This window comes from Eublepharis macularius, chromosome 5, assembly GCF_028583425.1.
Source record: "Eublepharis macularius isolate TG4126 chromosome 5, MPM_Emac_v1.0, whole genome shotgun sequence".
NCBI lineage: Eukaryota > Metazoa > Chordata > Lepidosauria > Squamata > Eublepharidae > Eublepharis > Eublepharis macularius.
In genome coordinates, this window is record NC_072794.1 from 11,375,998 (window position 1) to 11,398,540 (window position 22,543).

The window sequence follows — 22,543 nt, forward strand, 5'->3', positions numbered from 1 at the left end:
CTAAGAGTTCAGACCAAGGGGCCAGGCAGGAACTGAAACCTGTCAGAACATTATCCAGCTCTCCACCATTCAAACCAGTTGAGAAAATGCAATTTCCATTCAGTTTACAGCCTGACTCCAGGCCTCCATACAGACAGGCCTGCCCTCTCCTCCTTAAACCCTGTCATTTTTTTTTGCCAAGTGGTTTACAGATAAATATAAAAAAATAAAAAATTGTATTTATATTGAGGCAGACTAGTGGTCCATTTGGTCAGCCTTATCCACTCTGGCAAGGACGGCTCTCCAAGGTCTCTGGCAGAGGGTCTTTCCTAGGGATGCATACTTTAGAAGAAAGATGCACAATATCTTTGGTATTGTTGTTATTAAGTAGTCCCTTTTTCATTTCTCTCCCCTACTCTCCCTTCCCAACCCCCAAGCAAAGCATCTGCTCTGGCACTGAGCTGTGACCCTTCTCCTCCATAAGGTCATGGGTGCAGAGCACTAAAAGGATCAATATTAGGAAGGCAATTGTGGTTTGTGAGCATCATTGTCATGTGGAGGCCTTGTTTTTACTTGCTTTTTTCACACCAGCACTGCAGGATGTGTCTGAAACTAACAGCGGCTGAGTCATCAATATCCAGCCAAAACACGAACTTGGCTCCCTGTCAAAAACGCCTTTGCCATTTTCATTGCCCTAGCCCTGCAAAGACAAATGCCACAGGCAAACACAATAGGGTTTTGTTTTCTTTGGGGATGGGTCAGAATATAGAAGAGCAACCTGAGAACAATGGCCAGGCACGCAGATCTAGCTCAGAAGGAATCGGGGTGGAATGCTGATTTCCATGAATGTTATTAGTCAGCATTCGTTTCAAACTCTAAAAGGAGAGATTGCTGTGGAGAGTGAAAAAACCCCCGATGACGTATTTTTTAAAAAATTCAAATTGGATTGCCTGTAAATTGTCTACCAATTTGATCACATCTTTACTTCAAAGTCAGTGCAGCGTAAATGGCTTTCCTCTTCCCCACCCTTATCCTCACCATGAGGCAAATTAGGCAGAGAGAAACAAGTAGTCCCATGACACCCGACGAGGTTCATGTCTGAATGCGGATTTGAACCCGGGATTGCCAAGTCCAAATCAATCTACTAGACCATACTGGCTCACTTTAAAAAAAATTTCAATGGCATTTTTGAAGAACTCTGAATACAAGCAAGTTAAATATACAATCTCTTACAATTGAAGAGATAACCCATTAAGAATGGCTATTGCCCTGCGTCATTTTCTTTCTTATTATATAAATATATTTCTACTATTAGATGGTTGATGGCTACAGAACTTTTCAAAAAATGATAAAATGTAAACAATAGTGATCAATGGTGTTCTACCAAGCACTCTATTCATGTTTGTTAAAAGTGGTTTTTCTATGTAAAAAGCCATGAGGAAAACGTCCATTTGAAGTCGAGCCTTATAAATATGGCATCGTCAATCTTCCTTACAGCTAAGGATGGCCAAGGTGCAGATGAAAACAGGACTGACTAGGAATAGGAATAGGTTTCTGCAAACCTTGGGGAAGCCAAGGCTTTTACCAAAAACTGTACATGTGCAGACATTATAAACCTACCCACCTACCACAAATTCAGGCGGCAATTCGGGCTACTATAGCAACCCAAACAGTGACTGGCCTTGCAGCAATTGCATAGATGACTGTAACCAGAAGGAGGTGAGCTGTAGGTTGAGAACATGTCAGGAAGTGGGGAGAGGAGCAACCAGAAAAAGAAACTGCGGGGGCTGCGATGGGGGAAAAGCAGCAGCCAGCAAAAGACAGGGGGAGACAGGGAGGAGCCAAAGGGGCCCGGAGTGCAGGAGGCTGGCAAAAGTGGAAGAGAAGTGGGGCAAGAGTGGGAAAAGTGAGAGCCAGCAAGGGAGAAGCAGTGTGGGGAGGGGTTGGTACGGTGGCCAACCCTCCAGGTGGGACCTGGAGTTCTGCCAGAATTACACCTGATCGCTAGGCCACAACAAACATTTCCCATGGAATAAGGGGCAGCTTTCGAGGGTGGAATACATGGCATTACAATCCCTGCTGAGCTCCCTCCATTCCTCAAACTCCGCCCTCCCCAGTCACTGTCCCCAAATCTCCAGGAATTTCCCAAGCTGGAACTGGCAATCTTAGAGGAGTTGGGGGGCGGGGGGAGACTGTGATTTCCTCCCCATTGCAAGTTCTCATGGGTCCCCTTCTTGCATAATATACTGTCCTTATGGGCTTGATACTAGGGGTCTAGTGACTAGCAAGCCACTATAGACACATGGAGACACCTTCCCATATATCACTTAGAGCAGTGCGGCTCACTCAGTGGCTTGAGAGCTGCCTGTGTTTCTTCTGAGCACCATTCCCCAATACGGCACCTGTCCCATGCAAACGGGCAAGGCCTTTGGCCAGTGGGACTTGTGGTTGGCAGGTGGCCCCTCCCTTGAAACAGCTGCTGCCATAGGAATGGGTGAGCTGTGAGCCTCCTGGAGGCATAGGCCTCAGGCCAGAGTGGGAGCTCTTTGGGTTGTGAACATGGCTCTCCATTAGCCACAGAGTACCACTGACTTAGAGAGATTACCAGAGGGAGTCTGTATGTTCCTGTATTTACCCTTGTTGACTACTTCAGCTCTGTAATTTGAGGTGATCTCAAATAATGATTTTTTCCCCCAAATCAAACAAAATCATCCATTTTCATTTTATAAACTGAATCTGGTTTTATTATACTACCTATTTTATATTGTGATGCAATCCATTCTCGATAAGATTGTCACGATGCTCTCTGACAAGGATTCTTTTATTTCCCTAAGACTGGCGCTTTTTGTTTTAGCTGCTAGGAAGATCAGAGCAAAGGAATCAGCCATTGATTCACTGTGATTGCTTTTAGAAGGTTTTATTAATTTTAAAGGTTTTTTTAGTAGGGCATTTTATGCAGTTTTGAAGCATTTGATTACCTGATCATTTTGATGATGTATTATACTGACATTCAAGAGTGTTTTGATATTGTGAAGGCCAGTGGCCGTATACAATAAAACGAATCTGTCAGTCTATCTGTCTAATCCATTCTGAGCCTGCTTTGCAGGGAGAGCGAAATATAAAAATAATAAATAAATAATTTTATGAAAACAAACTGCTCCGACCAGGAACTAACTGACTGGGGAGCTTTACGTGAAGAAGGTCAATCTCGGTTTATCTGCAGGCGTGTGAAGGCAGAACCTCCTGCTCTTGAGCCCCTAGAGATCCAGAAGAGCTTTGCTTTTGGAAATTTCTGGGGGCTTCTTCAAATACAGACCCTGAGTCACATGAACTGCAATGAACAAAAATGTTTTAGTGGTTTTGAGTGTCCTGATGTGGCAAGGCAGTTTTGCAACAGAGGAGGAGGAGCAGAAATGAAACAGAAAGCAGCAGCTCTTTAAAAGAAAGGTTGCGTAACAGCGGGGATTGCTTCGTGTAATAAAATGCAGGTTCTGTCCTGTCTTTTTAAGAGAGGCTTAATCTCTGGAAATGGAGTGCTGAAGCTTTTCCCATGACCGTAAATAAGATCACATTAAGCCTCTGTTAAAGGGACAGGAGTTTTTTTCCTCTGGGCAGTTGGCAACCCTAAAAAGTGCTGTTTTTATGTAAGCAATCTAGTAGTCCTAATCCGACTGCACATAAACAATAAGCTCCCAGGCAACATTTTCTCAGAAGTTAGCATATACATATATATACATATATATATAAATAAACACACACATTAAAGAATGTACATCTGCCTAAATAATGTAAATGCTCTTTGAAGTTATACATTAACATTTTTTCAGGTGTTTAAACTTACTAATGAGTGTGTACAACTGGCCTGGCTTGAGGTATGGTTGCTAACTCTGGGTTGGGAAATTGGAGACAGGGGTGGAAACTGAGGGGAGGGGGGTATAATGCCATCGATTCTAGCCTCCAGAGCATTTTCTCCAGGAAAACTGGTATCTGTCATCTGGAGATCAGTTGTAATTCTGGGAGATCGCCAGGTTTCCAACTGGAGGCTGGCAATCCTACCTTGCATATGTGTGCAGTGAAATGAGACAGCAGAGTTGGTACCACCTCAGTGGCTCAGATTGTTGCTTGCTTTTTTTAAAAAAAAGTCCCTGCAAGTAGAAACCTAGCACGGTAAGGAGTATTAGAACAAAATTTCATGTGCTGCTTTTTGTTGTAGGGAATTTGAGATTTCTGTTTTGTTTCTATGTGGTGGAGCATTCAAAATATCATCTTTCAGATGCGATGCAAACCAGTACAATTCAATCTACCATTTACCATACTGGGATTCTACCGCTTCATGTTACCCCAAGTGTGGAGCAGGACAACCTGATGATTTAGGCAGGCAAATAACCTTTTCGGCAAATAAAAAAGGTGCAACTCTATTTTCTTAATAACTTTCATTTTAATCTTTTTTAAAAAATATACATTAGCCCCCTCTCCCTTCATGATTCCATTTACTCTGCTTTTAAATCAATCCACCCCATTTTGGGGTGAGGAAGGAATGTTCTTCTAGTTAACACTAGCCAGTGAACTGTTGCCTGTCTCCTGCATGTCACAGCTTGGCTCACTTGTACAAGTCACCCATTTACTCTCTGATTACTTGTCTGCTCCTAGAACATCCAGCTTGAGAACTAGTGGAAGGCATAGCTTTTAGCTGAATTTTGGAGCTGTTGCTCTTTATTTGATAGGCTGAGATTCTACACACAGGTCCTTGGAAGAAAGTTTCACTGAAATCCATCATACCTACTTTCAAATGCAAAGATCTTTAAAACATTAAGTCGTCTTCCTGATAGCCTCCAATGCTGTAGAAACGGGGGCAGCGGAACCCTCCAGAAGCCTAGAAATTCAATGCCAGGGCCAAAACATTTGAAATATTTACTCTGCCCTGTTGGGATGCATTTCATGTGGTTTGGCTTCCACTCAAAAACAGAGCAAAGTCTTACCCAGAGTTGCAAAATTGATCTTATACCCATTTACATCATATACTGGTTGTGCAGATAAAGAGGTCGATGCTAGCTTTGGCACGTTTCTCATCTGTTGCGCAAACACCCGGAGGAACTAGTATAGCTCAGAGTATTTGCTTCTCACAGCTTCCGTCAGTGCTGACTTCAGTCTGGCATGGTCTTATTTTATTACTTGGATCCACTGGTGCTACACTGGACCAAGGCCTCCTCAGCAACAGTTGCCATCCTCCAGGTGGAGCCTGGAGATCTCCCAGAATTACAACTGATCACCAGACTACGGAGATCAGTTCCCCTGAAGAAAATGGCCTGTTTGGAGGGTAGAGTCCATGGCATTATATCCTGTTGAGGTTCTTCCCCTCCCACACTCTGCCTTCACTAGCCACTACCCCCAAATCTCCAAGAATTTCCCAACCCAGGGTTAGGAAACTGTAATTTTTTGCCACGTAAATAAGTGTGCATATTGACATGGGCATTTTAAATTATCTTTGCTGTGGTTAAAAGTACAGTCCTCCGATGCGAGAAGGAGGGGGACTGGATGGGTGAGTGGAGGGTGCTGTACCTTGGGGGGGGGGCAGAGTGAATTGCAGTTTTGAGGAGAGTGCAGAGAAAGGGGGGAGGGTTGGTCATCCAGGGAACTCTGTCTAGTTTAGTTGGTCTGTGTGTATCTAAGAAAGAGGTTATCCTATCTCGTCTGGGGTTGCTGTATAGTTCATCCAATCAGTGTGGAAGTCAGGAGTATTCTACTCTGTGGATGAACACAGCCTAGGGGGCAACAGAGAGAAGGGCCGGACGGCGCCCTGCCTCGCGAAACGTCGCGCGTCGTTGCGCAGAAAACGCGAAATATCCCGTTTTCTCGCGCGAGTTTTGCGCGACGTCGCAGTCAGGCTTCTTTGTGTTTGACCGAGAGAGTCTGTGTCTGTGACAGAATTATTCTGTGAGTGAAGAACTGTGTGAAAACTTAGTCTTTGCGACTCGGTCTGTGAATATACCTTTAAGAATATGTGACTGCTTTGAAACCACCAAGTTTGTGAACCTATTTTGAAACCAGTGTGTTTGTCAAGACTCTACAACCATCATGCATATAAATAAATAATAATCCTGATTGAACAAAGAAGGATCCCTTTTTTGCCTCACAACTACCCCTAAGCACCGACCATTGCCTCACAACTACCCCTAAGCACCGACCATTCTGTCATATTACCATCTATAACAAGGGCCGATTCCAGACGGCGCCCTGCCTCGTGAAACGTCGCGCGTTGTTGCGCAGAAAACGTGAAATATCGCGTTTTCTCACGTGAGTTTTGCACGACGTCGCAGTCAGGCTTCTTTGTGTTTGACCGAGAGAGTCTGTGTCTGTGACAGAATTATTCTGTGAGTGAAGAACTGTGTGAAAACTTAGTCTTTGCGACTCGGTCTGTGAATATACCTTTAAGAATATGTGACTGCTTTGAAACCACCAAGTTTGTGAACCTATTTTGAAACCAGTGTGTTTGTCAAGACTCTACAACCATCATGCATATAAATAAATAATAATCCTGATTGAACAAAGAAGGATCCCTTTTTTGCCTCACAACTACCCCTAAGCACCGACCATTGCCTCACAACTACCCCTAAGCACCGACCATTCTGTCATATTACCATCTATAACAAGGGCCGATTCCAGACGGCGCCCTGCCTCGCGAAACGTCGCGCGTTGTTGCGCAGAAAACGTGAAATATCGCGTTTTCTCACGTGAGTTTTGCACGACGTCGCGCAAAACTCGCGCGAGAAAATGCGATATTTCACGTTTTCTGCGCAACGACGCGTGACGATGCGCGACGTTTCGCGAGGCAGGGTGCCATCTGGAATCGGCCAAAGTCTTCCTATAATACCAGTTAGACTGAAGATGTCAGGTTCAGTGTGTATATAAGCTGTACTGACTCCATTTTCTAATGCTTCTAGTGTTTAAGTGCTTTCTCCACAGGTGCACAAGTTCCCAAGCAGACTTCTCACCAAAAGAGATTGTTTTGTCTAACAACGTTCCACCCAAGATTGGCCTTGAGAGAGTCCAGCTTCCCAAGTCTGAAAGACGTTGTTTTGAGAACTGTGGGGGGAGGCTGGTTCAGCTGGGAACTGTTACTTTGTACCTCATGCTTTGCCCTTCATTGGTAACAATGCTCTTGTACCATCCTGAATCTCCTATTCAGGACAGTGGACTATAATGAACCATTTCTGCAGTAAAGTTTCCTTATTCAAACAATGGACTCTTGTTTGCTTGTAAAGGAGAACCTGTAGAGAGGACATTATCTAGCCACAGTCTGACATTTTGTTACCAATCATGTCTAAGCCGGACCCATCGGAATCCAAAGCAGTCCCGGACAGGGATCCTTTGTTTGATCCGTATGCTTCTCCCGGCGATCAACAGTTACGACCTCAAGACCCTGCACTGGCAGGGAACGGAGCTTCAACTACCACCCCTCCTCTCATCGATCTCGGCAGTGGGGGTGAGAAGCCGACGGCCATCACCATCCCGTTGTTCTTGGTACCCACACCCTCGGAGTGGGGAGCCAGACCCCGAGAGACGAGAGAGCGCAGGGCCAGTGGGGTGCCCCATTCGTTACCCATGGACGGGCACCGAAGTCTAGAAACAGTCCCTGAAATGGACAGCAGCCAACCATGGCTATTTTGGAACAGGACGACCGAACAGATAGAATGGGAAACATCCCGCCGCAGCGTCCTAAGTTGGGACTATTCGGAACTCACTCCGTGGACGGAGCAACCAGAGATTTCCGAGCAAAGTTGGGTACAGATGCAAAATCGTACCCTGGCTGTGGATTCCGGCATTTCAGCAGTTACTGGACTGGCCAAAGGAATTCTAGCAGCGAGATCGCAAGGCGATCAGGGAGACCCTCCACCTTGGAGGCCGAATACCCCGGTGGCTGCCGCTGCTGGGGACTCTACGATGGACCAACCGGGTCCAAGTAGAATTCAATTGCTAGAAGCTAGGTTAGTCAATATGGAAGAAAGCCTAGCTCATGCCATACATCTACTCTCATTAATGGTGGCGGGAGAGAGACCATCACCCGAAGAAATGGCTGTACAAATAGCTACCCTACAAAGCGTTATTTCTAACCCGAGGGAGCCCGCCCGTTGCAGCCGCCGCCCACGAACAACCCAGGGACAGGAGGTGAAGGGGATTCCTGCTCCGATAGCCTGTGCCCTGACGATACATCAGAATCGGAGGAAGAGGGGGATCCCTGCCCTGGAGAGATGCCAACGGAGATCCCTAAAACGGACGAAACTCCAGATCCCGGGGATGCTCCAGTAGAGGTCCTAGGAGGGAACGGAGATGAGCCGAGCCGCCCGACGGAGTCTCCGGTAATACCCCCTCCAACTTCTCCGATAGTCACCCAACCGGATCAGCTCGAAGAGCCTCCAGCTCCTCCAAGGGGGTAGACACCACACCAAACGCCTGCAACTACCCCCGTACAACAACCCCCAGGGGGGGGTCAACCATTGCAGATCGTACCCCGGGGACTACTTCCGAGTCCGAGATTGGCGACGCCGGGAGGGGCAAGCCCGCGCGGCCCAGCACCTATCAGGCCCTCGCCGCAGTGGCCCCTTCCGCTCCGACCTCAACAAATACCACCACAACAGCCGGTAAGGTTGCCTCCAGCTCAACCGGTGTTGCCACCTCCTGATCAACCGGTAAGGCCTCCCCCACTTCGACCGTTCCGACCCGCACCCCAGCGACCAATTCCGGCCCAACCCGTTCGGCCACCCCCAACCCAACCGGTACGGCCGCCGCCAGCTCAACCGGTGATACCGCCACCAACCCAACCGATAAGACCACCACCAATACAACCGGCCCCGCATCTGCCGCCGCAGCCGGGGGGTCCCGGGCAACCGTTACCACAGCCACAACCCTGGCCCCAACTACCCCCACCCCCCCAGCAGCCTCCTATCACGCCGCAGACCCAACTAACCATTCCGGACTATTACCCCACACCAGCCCCAAGGCAAGATCTTCCAATGGGCTGGGTGAAACTGGAAGCCACTTTTGACGGAGACCCCTCCAAGTTGGGATTTTTCCTGGTACAAGTGGTGCAGTTCTTCAACCGATGGGGACATCTATTCGGAAGTGAGGCCAGCCAGATCGAACATCTCGGTTCACGGCTTCAGGGCAGAGCGGCAGACTGGTATGTAGGACTATACAATGTTGGGGCCCCAGAACTCAATACCTTACAAGGGTTGGTGGATGCTATAAGGGCACAATATGAAGACCCCTTAGAAGAGACCAGAGCCAGAACAGAATTGCAAGCTATTAAGCAAGGCAGCATGTCGGCCAGAGACTATGTTACAAAATTCCGACAGCTGGCCGCTAAATGCCCTAGGTGTGAGGAGTCCACCAAAATAATACTATTCAAACAAGGGCTAAACCCGAAACTCCTGGACAGAGCTCTCATGCAAGACAATCCTCCTACGCTGTTAGGATGGATTCAACTAACCTGTGAAGTTGAAAATCGCATATTAGAAGTCCGGTTAGTTGAACAACAACAACAATCGGGACAAAGACGGCCCCTTACTTTGCAGAAGGGAGGACGAGGCACGGGATATGCTACCCGAGGAGCGAGAGATGCTAGATGGCAACAAGGTTTGTGCTTGCAATGTGGACAAGCAGGTCACTTTGCAGCACAATGTCCATACCGGCCTGTGCAAAGACCCCCGCTCCAATTACGGCGTCCAACCCCTGCTCCATTTCCCACATTACAACGCCCAACACCAGCTCCCAGATTGGGTAGGGGCCGCGGCACTTCCCAACGAAATGCCCCAGACAGAGGGTTAGAGGCGGAAGAACTCATGGAATACGACCCTACTGCTTTAAATGGAGAGGAGAATCCGGAAAGCCCCCAGTCGGGAAACGAAATGGATCTGTCGTGAAGGGGCCCAAGCGGCAGATCCACTCTCGGTCCGTCCCAACAAGGGACCGGCCACAAGGGTCCATATTGTTCATACCAGTAACTTTGTTAAACCCTGAAAGGAAGATGCATATTCGTGTACAAGCCCTAATCGACTCAGGCTGCTCTAGAGACATCATTGCCCCAGCCCTGGTCAATGGATTAGTATTGCCAGTGCGGGAATTACAAAACCCAGTCATTTTCGAGCAAATGGATGGCACCAATATGAACCCCGTCACCACGGAAACAATCCCGGTGGTGACGGGCATGGGCCAACACTGGGAAAAAAGATCCTTTGTCATTAGCACCACAGCCAAATATCCGTTAATTCTGGGCAGTAAGTGGCTATGCGATCACAACCCCTACATAAATTGGGCAGAAGGAAGCGTCACCTTCAGCCACGCCAACTGCGAAAACCATCGGTGGAATCAAAATTGGGGTACCAATCCGACCCACACCGAGAAAGCTCTCCTTACACAGGAGGAAATAAGTCAAATACCCGAACATTATTGGTCTTACTTACCGGCTTTCTCCGAAGAGGAAGCCGATACCCTACCCCCGCACAGACGGACCGATTGTGCAGTGGAGATTTTACCGGGAGCCTCACTACCAAAAGGCCGACTCTACCCTATGAATCTCCATGAAAGGGAAGAACTCAGAAAATTCATTGACACCAATCTCCAGAGGGGGTTCATCCGTCCAGCCAATAGTCCCCATGCGGCACCAGTACTTTTCGTAAAGAAAAAAGACGGAGGGCTCAGGCTATGCACGGACTTTAGGGGACTGAATGCTGTATCAACCAACAACGCTTACCCCATCCCACTCGTCCGAGATTTTCTCAACGTCGTGGCTCAAGGTAAGATCTTTACAAAATTAGATTTGAAAGATGCTTACTTCCATGTTCGTATCAAAGCTGGGGACGAGTGGAAAACCGCGTTTAATACACCCCTAGGACAATATGAATACTTAGTTATGCCTTTTGGATTAACTGGAGCCCCATCTGTATTCATGTCCATGATAAATGAAGTACTGCATGAATTTCTGTACAAAGGAGTGGTGGTGTATCTTGATGATGTGTTGATTTATTCAGAATGATGCCCCCACCGCAGGACACTATGGGTACTTGAAAACGCTACATTTAATACAACGGCAATTCTGGTGGCCGGGCATACGCAGAGACATTTCCCAATACGTAGCCTCCTGTCCCATTTGCCTCAGCACCAAAACCCGCAAGGGAAAACCTCCGGGTCTGTTGCAACCTTTGGAAACACCCAGCAAACCCTGGGAAACGATATCCATGGACTTTATCACTGATTTACCAGTATCCAAGGGACATAACTGCATTTTAGTGGTGGTAGATCTGTTTTCCAAGCAAGCCCATTTCATTCCATGTACCACTATACCCACCGCTCGAAAACTGGCAGATCTATTCTTAAAACACATTGTAACATTACGTTCTTTTCCGTCCAAGGTGATTTCGGATCGCGGCGGACAATTCGTTGCCAACTTCTGGCGGGAGCTTTTACAGATGTTAAATATTGAGCAAGGAATCAGTTCAAGCCACCACCCACAAACCGACGGGCAGTCGGAAAAAACTAATCAAATCTTAGAGCAATTCCTTCGTTGCTACATCAACTTCCAACAAGATAACTGGGTGGACCTCCTCCCTCTAGCAGAATTCTCATACAACAACAGTGTACATGCCTCTACAGGAGAAGCCCCTTTCAAGGTTGTGTACGGGGCCCACTTCAACCCTTTTCCGCTAGACGCTCCCCCTTCTCTTTCCCCGACTTCGCCAGATGTGTCTTCATGGTGGGGGGAGGCAGCCCAACAATGGACTCTCATTAAAAAACACCTAGAGAAAGCCAAACAGGATTACAAAAAATACGCAGATCGCCATCGTGCGGCCGAATGGGATTTGCAACCTGGAGACCAGGTTTATATATCCACCAAGAATCTAAAACTAGCACAAGTCAGCCGCAAACTGGCATTAAAGTTCCTCGGACCTTTTACGGTGCGCAAAGTAATCAACAAAGTGACTGTTGCTGTAAATTTACCCAAAAATCTACGCCATGTCCATGACACCTTCCATGTCAGCCTGTTGAAGAAGGCTCCAACAGATGATAAATGGCACGTCAAAGCTCCACCCATTCCAACCTTGATAGATGACCAAATACACTACGAGGTGCAACAAATTTTGGACTCTAAAATTAGGCGCAATCAGTTGTTTTACCTCATCAGATGGAAGGACTTTGACTCTGGGTTCGATGAGTGGGTGAATTCTGTACATGTTCATGCTCCTAGACTAACCAAAGCTTTTCATACTCGCTATCCATATAAACCTGGGGGGGATTTATTTTAAGGGGGGCAGAATGTCAGGTTCAGTGTGTATATAAGCTGTACTGACTCCATTTTCTAATGCTTCTAGTGTTTAAGTGCTTTCTCCACAGGTGCACAAGTTCCCAAGCAGACTTCTCACCAAAAGAGATTGTTTTGTCTAACAACGTTCCACCCAAGATTGGCCTTGAGAGAGTCCAGCTTCCCAAGTCTGAAAGACGTTGTTTTGAGAACTGTGGGGGGAGGCTGGTTCAGCTGGGAACTGTTACTTTGTACCTCATGCTTTGCCCTTCATTGGTAACAATGCTCTTGTACCATCCTGAATCTCCTATTCAGGACAGTGGACTATAATGAACCATTTCTGCAGTAAAGTTTCCTTATTCAAACAATGGACTCTTGTTTGCTTGTAAAGGAGAACCTGTAGAGAGGACATTATCTAGCCACAGTCTGACAGAAGAGACCTAAAGTGAAAGACTTTGGTGGTCGTGAAAACCTTTGAAAACATTGAGGGTCAAGTAGGCAGAAATATATAAGTGACACAACAGGGCAAAACGCCACAGGTGATGTTAGCAGTGGGATTCAACCCCCCAAGGGTAGGTATTCTTAAATTAAAAAACCTGGATAAAGTAAATAACACCTGAAGCTTTGTATGTCTGGAGAAAAAAGGAATGTTGGTTGTGACCAAGCCCTCTAGAGGTAAAAGTTTAAGGTAATATATGTGTGTGTGTTATGTGCCGTCAAGTCACCTCCGACCTATGGCGACACTATGAATGAAAGACCTCCAAAATGTCCTATCATTAACAGACTTGCTCAAATCCTGCAAACTGGAGGATGTGGCCTCTTTTATTAAGTCAAGCCATCTCATTTTAGGTCTTCCTCTTTTCCTACTGCCTTCCACTTTTCCTAGCATTACTTTTCCAGAGAGTCTTCTCATGATAAGACCAAAGTACGATAGCCCCCGTTTTGTCATTTTAGCTTCTAGGGAGAATTCCGGCTTGATTTGATCTAGTACCCACTTATTTGTCTTTTTGGCTGTCCATGGTATCTGCAAAACTCTCCTCCAGCACCACATTTCAAATAAATCAATTTTCTTCCTGTCAGCTTTCTTTACCGTCCAACTTTCACATCCATACATGGCAATGGGGAATACCCTAGTTCGGATTATCTTGATTTTGGTTCCCAGAGAGGTAATATAAGGAGAAGCTATAATAAAGATCTAAGACAGGTTAAAAAGAAATTATACAGTAACCCTAGTAACTCCCAGTAACCTTAGTTGGCATTCTTTGCATGAGCCCCACAAGCAAGAGGTGGTCTGCCAGAAATCAGTGAATTGGCCATCTTGTGGTCTGTGATTAAGCTTCTGCCCACTTCCATCTCATAGGGATCACATGTGCTGGCTATGGGCATCTAATTCCGGAGAGATCACCTCCTGGAATAGCACTTGATACATCTTGCCCCTACTCCTAACTGGACAGAAGTTGGCTGCAGTTGTTAGTTAGGAGTTAGGCTAACTGCAGGAGTTAGCCAGCAGTTGAAAAGTTTGGTTCTCGAAAGCTTATGCTACGATAAAGTTGGTTGGTCTTAAAGGTGCTACTGGACTCTTTACTGTTTTCCCTAGTGAATCACCGGTGGGAGGGGGCAGCAGGAGCGCCTGCTGTGAATGGGCAAATGTGTAATCCTGGGCTGTTGCTTCCTGCCTCTGCATTCCCCTTGCCTGGCAAAAGGCTGGTGCTCTTGTGCTCCACCCTGCCCTGACTCGAACCTTTGTGTGGGAGCAGTCTGGGCTGTTCTGCTGGGGCTGGCTCTGCTGAGGGAGCTACAGAAGCAGGCAAGTGCTGTGGTTGGAGTGGACAAGATGTCCTTGCCTGGAAGGGCAGCTGGCAAAAGGGTAATTGGCCACAGGTAGAGACTTGAACCCACATCTGCAGAGCTTGCTGGGGGAATGTTCACTCCAGGGCCCCTGCCAGTTACATTCACAGAGCTTCTTTTTAGGGGGGTTGCTTTTTCCCCTGCCTTGGTGTTTTCCACCTGTGGGTAGCAGTGCCCCAACATCTGGGTGTGTGTGTGTGTGCATCTGTTCACATCAGTTGACTGTGCCCATCTGCCCATCACTGGGGCATAAGTGACATGCTGCTTCGTGATTGGTGGATGTCAGCAGAGTTGCTATCAGTCTGGTGGAATTACTATGCTCTCTATAGCTTGTCAAAGGTTGTTTCTGTTTCTATTTCCTCTCTGCAGAGCAAGCACTGGATATCGATTAGTAGCAAAAGCAATATGCTGGTGTTGGGGACGCATCCACATCGGGGGCTTGGGATGGGGCTGCCCCTTGTGCAGCCTGATGGGGCACAAATTGGGGAAGTTTTTGGACAACTGTGAAAAGAATTCCTCAAGAGCACTGTTACATAGGAAATACTGTACTGCGTTTTGTTCTAAAAAGGTAGCAAAAGGCATTTCAGTGTCCTAAGACAGGATGCAAGAAAATGCTGATGCAGAAAATGCTGAGGAAATGAAGTGGCCAGACCTGCTAATCTAAGTTAAATAATAACGTCTGATTTTTCACCACTTTTGGACACAATCAAAGGAATGTTAGTTTATTAAAAAGGGGAAGAGAGGACTGGAGAGAAAAATAAAGTTTAAAGAGAAAGCCAACCACTTGGTGTACTGTAAACAAAATGCTGTGTCCTGTGACCGTCACAGTGCAATCACAGCACTATCTTGTTCAATCGGTCTAGTGCAAACAATGTGCAAACTTTCTAAGATGGAAACAAAATGCCATAGTACTGTACATTACAAATCATACTCCATAACAAGAATGGGTGGGGGCCGGCAACTAAACACAGATGCAAAAGGAAAGCAGGGTTTTAAAATTTACAATTGTGCTACTGGCAGTGTGCTTTTAAAAGCCTGAAGGAGGAACATTCTTAGATATAGGGGTTTTCCGCACAGATTTTTTCTGTTGGTTCTGGCCCTATTCTGCTTCAGTTTATCCCCTGATTTTTGCACATCTTTCTTCCCCTTTAGCTTTCACTTTGGGTTTTTTTCTCTCTATTTTTTTCCACTCAGTTTTTTGAGACCGCTTTTACCCCAATATTTTTCTGGAAGCTGATTTCGTGGCAATGTTTCCTTGTGCATAATGTTTCTTTCGGTTTTGTTTGTCCTGCCCATCAACCCACTTTTCGATGATTAAAACACTCATCTTCATCGAATCACTCCTCCCCCACCCCGTTTTATTTACTATCTTTTTGTTGTAATTTTCATAGTGTTAGATTGTCCTACCATTGCAGCAATACATGCAGCAGATTCTCTGAATGGCCAGCTTTCATTTTTTTAAAAAAGTAAGTATCTAGTCCCTTCCCATGCAGAGATATAAAGAAAAATGCATATCGCCACAATGGAACAGGCTAGAGACTGACGTTTTTTAAAGCAATTTGGGAATTCAAAGAATCTGTTGCAAGTATTATTACAAGGGCAGGTTATTATAACTCAACGAAAATGATGATTTTCTTATAACATTGCAAAAGCCCTGGGTGTCTGGGGGTTGGAGGGGGCACTTCTGGAACCTGAAAAAACAGCTCTGTTTGAAAAGCATGTAGCCACTACTGGTACAGGCTCCATCCCAACAGAGGTTGGTTTGCTCCTCCGGGGGCAGCATCCAGCTCTTAGCTCCGGGTCAGCCCAGGTGAGGCTTTCCAGTTTGAGCCAGGGCCGGATCAAGGGGGGGCCGGGGGGTAGTCTGCCCCCGGTGCCACCAGAGAGGGGGCGCCGGGAGCAGCTGCCAGCTGACGGAGCGCGCAGGCAGCAGCACGGGCAGCCTCGCAGCCTCCCACGCTGTCTTTCGCCTGCCCCGCAGGACAGAGGGCGGCCAGCTTGCTGCGTGCCCCCTGTCCTACAGGGCAGGCAAAAGGCAGTGCAGCTGCCCGCGCCATTCATCCCTGTCCTGCAGGGCAGGCAAAAGGCAGTGTGGCCACCCGTGCCATTTGCCTGCCCCGCAGGACAGGAGGCGGCCAGCCCCGCAGGACAGGGGGCACATGGCAAGCCAGCCGCCCCCTGTCCTGCGGGGCAGGCGAAAGGCAGCATGGGGGGCTGCGAGGCTGCCCGCACCATTCGCCTGGTGCCTCCACTGCTCCGCCCTGCGTGATGACATCACCGAAATGACATCATCACACAGCGCTGGAAGCGCACGTCCTTCATGTGCACACGGGGGTGGGGGGTCAGACTAGGGTTGCCCTGGGCGCCGGCAACCCTAGATCCGGCCCTGGTTTGAGCCACAGGGTGGGGGGAACTTAGGTATGGTTGGTGAAGCTGCTCCCCTTTTAGGCTTCTCCATGCAAAGGCTTCCCCAAGTATTCGTTTTTGAACCAAATAAACCAACCCAATAATTGTAAAAATGCAAAGGGAAGGCCGATGTGCAGAAGAACGGTAACCGAACCATTCCAATGCTGGGGGGGGATCAACCGCTAAGAGAATCAGAAATAAATCAAGTGTGCAGAAACACCTAACAGTGATTGGACAATGAACATGCCATGGAAATTTCTGAAAGATGATGGGAATGACTCTTGTGTGGGATGTTTTCATTTACAGAATATACATTCTTGGGGCATAGGACTGAACTAATTGGTCCATTGCTCAGTTAATGGGTAGGAAAATAGACTCATTAATAATGAGCATTAATAATCTCAACACATGATTGAGCTAATGGACTTATTCCCATTATAATAGGCTGTTTTGAGATGAAATGTTTAGGCAAGCAAAACCCAGCCTGTATTCATTCCTGACACAGCCTCTTCCCAAAAGCTCATGCCACCAGCCATCTGCTTGTTTTTATGGCATTTCCCAATTAAATTGCGAGTTACAATAACAGAGCTGTACGGTGCACTTCCGTGTCCCTAATGTGGATAGACCCAAAAATAACAGAGATTAAATGGGATCAGCTAATCTACAGAGCGTTCCCCTAGCCAAAGAGCAAAGGGGAGAGAGGTTAAAACATGAAAACAACGTAGAAGAAGAATTCTGCAGACTGAAAACATCTAAGTCCTGAACACAATGGAGTAGGCATCTGAAATAATTAAATTATTCACAAAGGTGGTAAGGGGTTTTTAAAAAAAATATTCCAACATTTTTTACTTATGTGCATGCCTAACTGTAGGACTAAGATCTGGGAGAACCGGATTTGAATCCCTGGTGTGCCATGGAAGCATTTTAGGTGACCTTTAGCTAGTCGCTCAGCCTATCCTACCTGACAGGGTTGTTGTTGTGAGGATAAGACGGAGGAGGGGGGAATGATGTACGCTGCTTTGGGTCCTCATTAGGGAGGAAAACGGGGTATCAATAAATAATAGCAACAAATTAAAATGAAATTCCTATAGTCAAGTAAGTGAAATTGCTGCTTCCTGCCTATTTTGACCTAGTTCAGTCCTACAGTCTGCAAAATAACGGGAAGGATCCAGAGCAAGGGTCCCCTGCAACCTGGCTCAGTGGGATGTGCTAAAGCAAAAGATTTTTAGAACTGGCACAACTGCATAATTTAGCCACAACCTGGACAAAGAAGAAAAAAGGACCCAATCGTGCAACCATTTAAATAGAGAGCATATTTAGCTGCCTTACACAGAATCAGCCCATTGGTCCAGCCAACCCAGTGTTTCGTCTTGACTGGCAGGGACTCTCCTAGTCTTTGAGCAGGGAACTGAACTGGCAACCTTCTGCACGTAATCTGTAAGAAAAGCAATAGGCAGAGCTGCAAGGTCTATTTGTAGACTGCTATTGACAGAGCAAAGGGACAGTTTATCCCACTTCCCTCTCTTTGTCCACCCAATTTCTTCCAATATTGCACTTAACCATGTTTTTAAAAGCACGCCCTCTTTAACTGGCTTGTCCTGCTGATTAAATTGTTCCCATACCAGCAATGCAGGACGGTGCAGTTTAAAAAATGGTACACACAGAACAGCCAGCATGAAATAATTAATGGCCCACAGCAGATGCCAATAAGTAGGCGTTGGTCTACAGGTCTCGCTGTAACCAGTGGGACCTGCTGAACAATTTTATTTACAGCGTTATGTTTATTTACTTGAAAATAATATGAGCTGGCTTTCCATAAGGTGCACCCAAAGTGGTTTACACAGACAGATGTACAGCAGTTTTGTGAAACAGTCTCCAACAGCTGTTTCACATGGCAACACTTTCCTTTGGAAGTTACATGGTTGCCGCCGCCGCCGCCAATGCACCACAGCGTCAACAGGCAGGTTCCCTCCACATTTGGTCTCCCCCGTCCCATTGCCCCTCCCTAAGGTTGCCTGTTTCTAGAAGGTGGCATGGAATCCCTGATTGCTGCACCCAACTGCCCACTGATCGATACGATGATAGGAGGAGAAAAGATGTCACTGATACCGTCATGTAACACCCCAAGGAGAGAATCATGGTAAAAGAACCAGAAGTACAAAGAACATAACCGTGGAAAAACTTACTACATGTGAAAACAATCATATCAAAACTTTTATCTTGTCTATAAATAATATGTCATAACATCCTATATAAATCACTATGTATACAAAAATCCTGTATATTCATAAATGTACTATGTACCACTATGTATATAATTGCTCATTCAGACAACAACTCATATAACAATTCCAGGAAAGATTATATACAAGATTATATACAAGATTATATACAAAGATTATATACGAAATAACAAAAAACTTGGCCCTCCAGAGTATTTGGACAGACTTTACCTCTCCCACACTTACAATGGCCATCATAAGACATGACTAATGACCATCGTAAGTGTGGGAGATGTAACGTCTGTCCTAATATCTTGGAAGGCCAAGTTTTTAGACCATCACAGGAAGTGGGGAAGAAGAATGCAGTAAATATTTTTTGGCTCTGACAAAAAACAATCAAAATGGAGCATTCCAGTCAGTTCTCCACCGCCTGTTTATATTTACTTGTGGAAATTATCGGGTTCTTCATCCAAGAAACATTATTCTATCACTATATATGGTGATTCTGGATGCCTCCTTGACTATGGAGGCCCAGGTTGCCAGGTCTTCTTTTTTCTATCTTCGACAGACCAGGCAGCTTGCCCCTTATCTTTCGTCCCGTGACTTGGCTACAGTGATCCAGGCAATGGCCACCTCTAGGCTTGACTACTGTAATGCACTCTACGCTGGGCTTCCCCTGAACCTCATCCGGTAGTTACAGCTGGTACAGAATGCAGCAGCGCGGGTCATCACCGGAACGTCAAGGTGTGAGCACATAACGCCGGTATTGCGTCAGCTGCACTGGTTACCAGTAGAGTACTGAATCAGGTTCAAAGTTCTGCTATTAACCTATAAAGCCCTATGCAGACAGGGACCGGCATATCTGCGGGACCACCTCTCCTCATATGAGCCTCAGAGGACTCTTCGCTCTAACGGCAAACATCTGCTGAAGGTCCCTGGCCCCAGTGAGGCCCGCCTGGCGTCGACCAGGGCCAGGGCCTTTTTGGTCCAGGCCCCAGCCTGGTGGAACGCTCTGTCTAATGAGACCAGGGCCTGGCAGGATTTATTGTCTTTTTGCCGGGCCTGTAAGACAGAGCTGTTCCACCAGGCGTATGGTTGATGCTAGGCGGAATCCTCCCGTCTAGTCGAGCATGGTCTGTGCCCTCCCCACTAGCGACATCCTCCATCTGTTGAGCTCCACTGTAAATGCTCTGGTGAAGGTGAAAGGGAGGTGCCTTGTGCATGCATATAGTGCATTTTATTATGCCGCTGAGTATATATATGTGTGTGTGTATATATATATATATGTATTTTAAATCTTAGGATGTTTATATATTTATAATTTTAAACTGTGTAATTGTTAGATGTATTTTGAATGTATGTAAATTGTAATCCGCCCTGAGCCTGCTGGTGTGGGGAGGGCGGAATATAAATCTAATAAATTAAATTAAATTAGATTAATTCTCTTATGGTACATTTATGACTATACGGGATTTATATAGGACGTTGTGACATATTTATAGATGAGATAAAGTTTTGATATGATTATTTTCACACGTAGTAAGTTTTTCACGTTTATGTTCTTTGTATTTGTGGTCATGTAATACCGGATGACATTCTAGCAATTCCACTAATCTCTGTGGTGGTTTGTGGGTTTCTGGAGGGGTGTGATGTCACTTCCAGATTTTGGAAGTAACATCACATCCATGGAGGCCAGGCTAGATGGTCACCTGACAGCTATGATGATTCTAAGACTCAATATGAATGAATATAGATAGGGAGAGGGGGGCATGAAGGGATAAGATAGGCTCTTGTGGTCTTTTCTTATATGCCCCAGGTAATACTGATTGTCACTTTGGGATTAGGAAGGAATTTTCCTCTGGGCCTGATTGGCCAGGATTCCTGGAGGTTTTTTTGCCTTTGTCTGGGCATAGAGCAAGTGTCATTGGGGGGGGGGGGGTGAAGGGGGGCAATAGCTGGAATTTCATGCATTGTGCAGGGGGTTGAACTAGATGACCCTTGGGGTTCACTTCCAGCTCTATGTTTCTATGTTTTTTGGGGAGGAAGAGCCTGGGGAAGGCAAAGTTTTGGGGAGGAACCGCAACGAAGTAGTGGAGCACAAGGAAACATTTTTTCATGAATGTTTGTTGCTTTCTCTTGCAACCTCTGGTTTGGGAAATTCCTGGAGATTTTGCGATGGAGCCTGGAGAGAACGGGGTTTGAGGAGGGGCCTCAAAGGGGTATAGTGCCATACAATCCACCCTCCAAAGCAGCCATTTTCTCCGGGAGAATTTATCTTTGTTGGCTAGAGATCATCTGTAATTCCAGATCTCCAGCCAGCACCTGGAGGCTGACAACACTGTGCAAGGAACTTCCACTTTCATTTCTACTTGGGTAGCAGTGTTAATCTCTAGCAGCAAAGCAAAACAGAAATCCAACAGTACCTTAAAGATTAACAACATTAATTCCAGCATGAGCTTTCTTGAGAAAGTGAGCTCTGTTTCAGTAAAGCTCATAAATGTTGTTAGTTTTTAACAGTGTTTTTTTTTTCCGGGAAAAAAAAAGAGGTGCACCAGTAACTCATGTTTCCCCTTCTCAGCCCAGGTCCACAAATGCCCAAGAAGTGGAAGTAGTCCATAAAGAGGTGGAAATACTCTGTACTGACATATACTTTCTGAAAAAAAACTCCTTGTTTTTAAGGTGTTATGGGGCTAAACTGGGTTGCCAGCTCCAGGTTATAAAATTCCTGGAGATTTTGATGGAGGAGGGGGGGAAGGTTTAAAAGGAGAGAGGGGCCTCAGCAGGAGATAATGCCATAAAGTCCAACCTCCAAAGCAGCCATTTTCTCCAGGGGAGTTAGCCGTGTTAGTCTGTAACTGACGAAGAGAACTTGATTCTCGAAAGCTTATGCTACAATAAAATTGGTTAGTCTTAAAGGTGCTACTGGACTCTTTTTGATTTTCTCCAGGGGAACTGATCCGTTGCCTGGAGACCAGTTGTCATTCAAGATCTCCAGCCACCACCTGGAGGTTGGCAATCCTATCCTTTCATAACATCGCGCCATTACAGGCCAAGAGATTTTTTTGGAAAGAATTTTGAACATGTTAACTGTGTGTGGAGATGAGGGGGGGGAGGCATTTCACAGGGCGGGGTATCAACAAAGCAAGTTGGCTACCTATATTTTATTTATTTATTGCCTAAGGAAAGATGTGTGTAGTTGTGTAGGCCAATTCTTTCTCCTTCACTGACCCTACTTTCTCCCATCCTCTAGGCCTCCTAACTAGTCTGCGCACGCGCGAGTACCTCGGCATCCAAGGAGATTTCCCCAACCCCCTTACCCTCGTTGCTGAGATCTTCCTTCAGAGAGCCAACCCATCCAGCCAATCGAATCCACCAGCTCGTCTCCTTCAACCAATCAGAGAAGCGTATTTCACCTCTTGGACACCACCCTCCCTTTATTATTATTTCTCCTCTCAAACCTCCGGCGAGCGGCTCATCAACGCGCACGCGCGTCCCCTTCTCACCAGCCGACTCTCCTCAGCCAATCAGGAGCGGTGGGGAAGAAGATGCGGAGAAAGAGAGGGGCAAATTGTTTACCTCAAGAGAAGAGAGAAAGAAGCATTTTTTAAAAAAAAAATAGAGTTCAAGAAGGGAAAAGCGGGGCGTGGTCTTGCCCATATATGGAAGAGAGCAGGGCGTGCCCCCTAGCAAGCGCGTCGTTACCCGTTTCTCCTTGGAGTGGGCGTGGCGACCCGCGCGGGAGGGCGTGGCCGTCCGTCCCTCCCGAGGTATAAAAGCTGCGGTCGGCCGCCGA

At 46.5% G+C, this 22,543-nt stretch overlaps 1 protein-coding gene across 3 annotated transcripts in view; it reads right to left on the bottom strand.

The window, feature by feature from the left end:
* Positions 1-22,543, bottom strand: part of JSRP1 (junctional sarcoplasmic reticulum protein 1) — a 70,007-nt gene that overhangs the window by 46,930 nt on the left and 534 nt on the right. For 2 of the 3 annotated variants that reach the window (XM_054979418.1, XM_054979417.1), the window contains exons 1-2: positions 22,068-22,443; positions 17,858-17,963 (exon numbers count right to left, since the gene is read on the bottom strand). The gene's annotated coding sequence lies outside the window, so the exon portion shown is untranslated. Of the gene's footprint in view, positions 1-17,857; positions 17,964-22,067; positions 22,444-22,543 lie in introns of those variants that run through there. The other variant, XM_054979419.1, reaches the window with a different exon arrangement.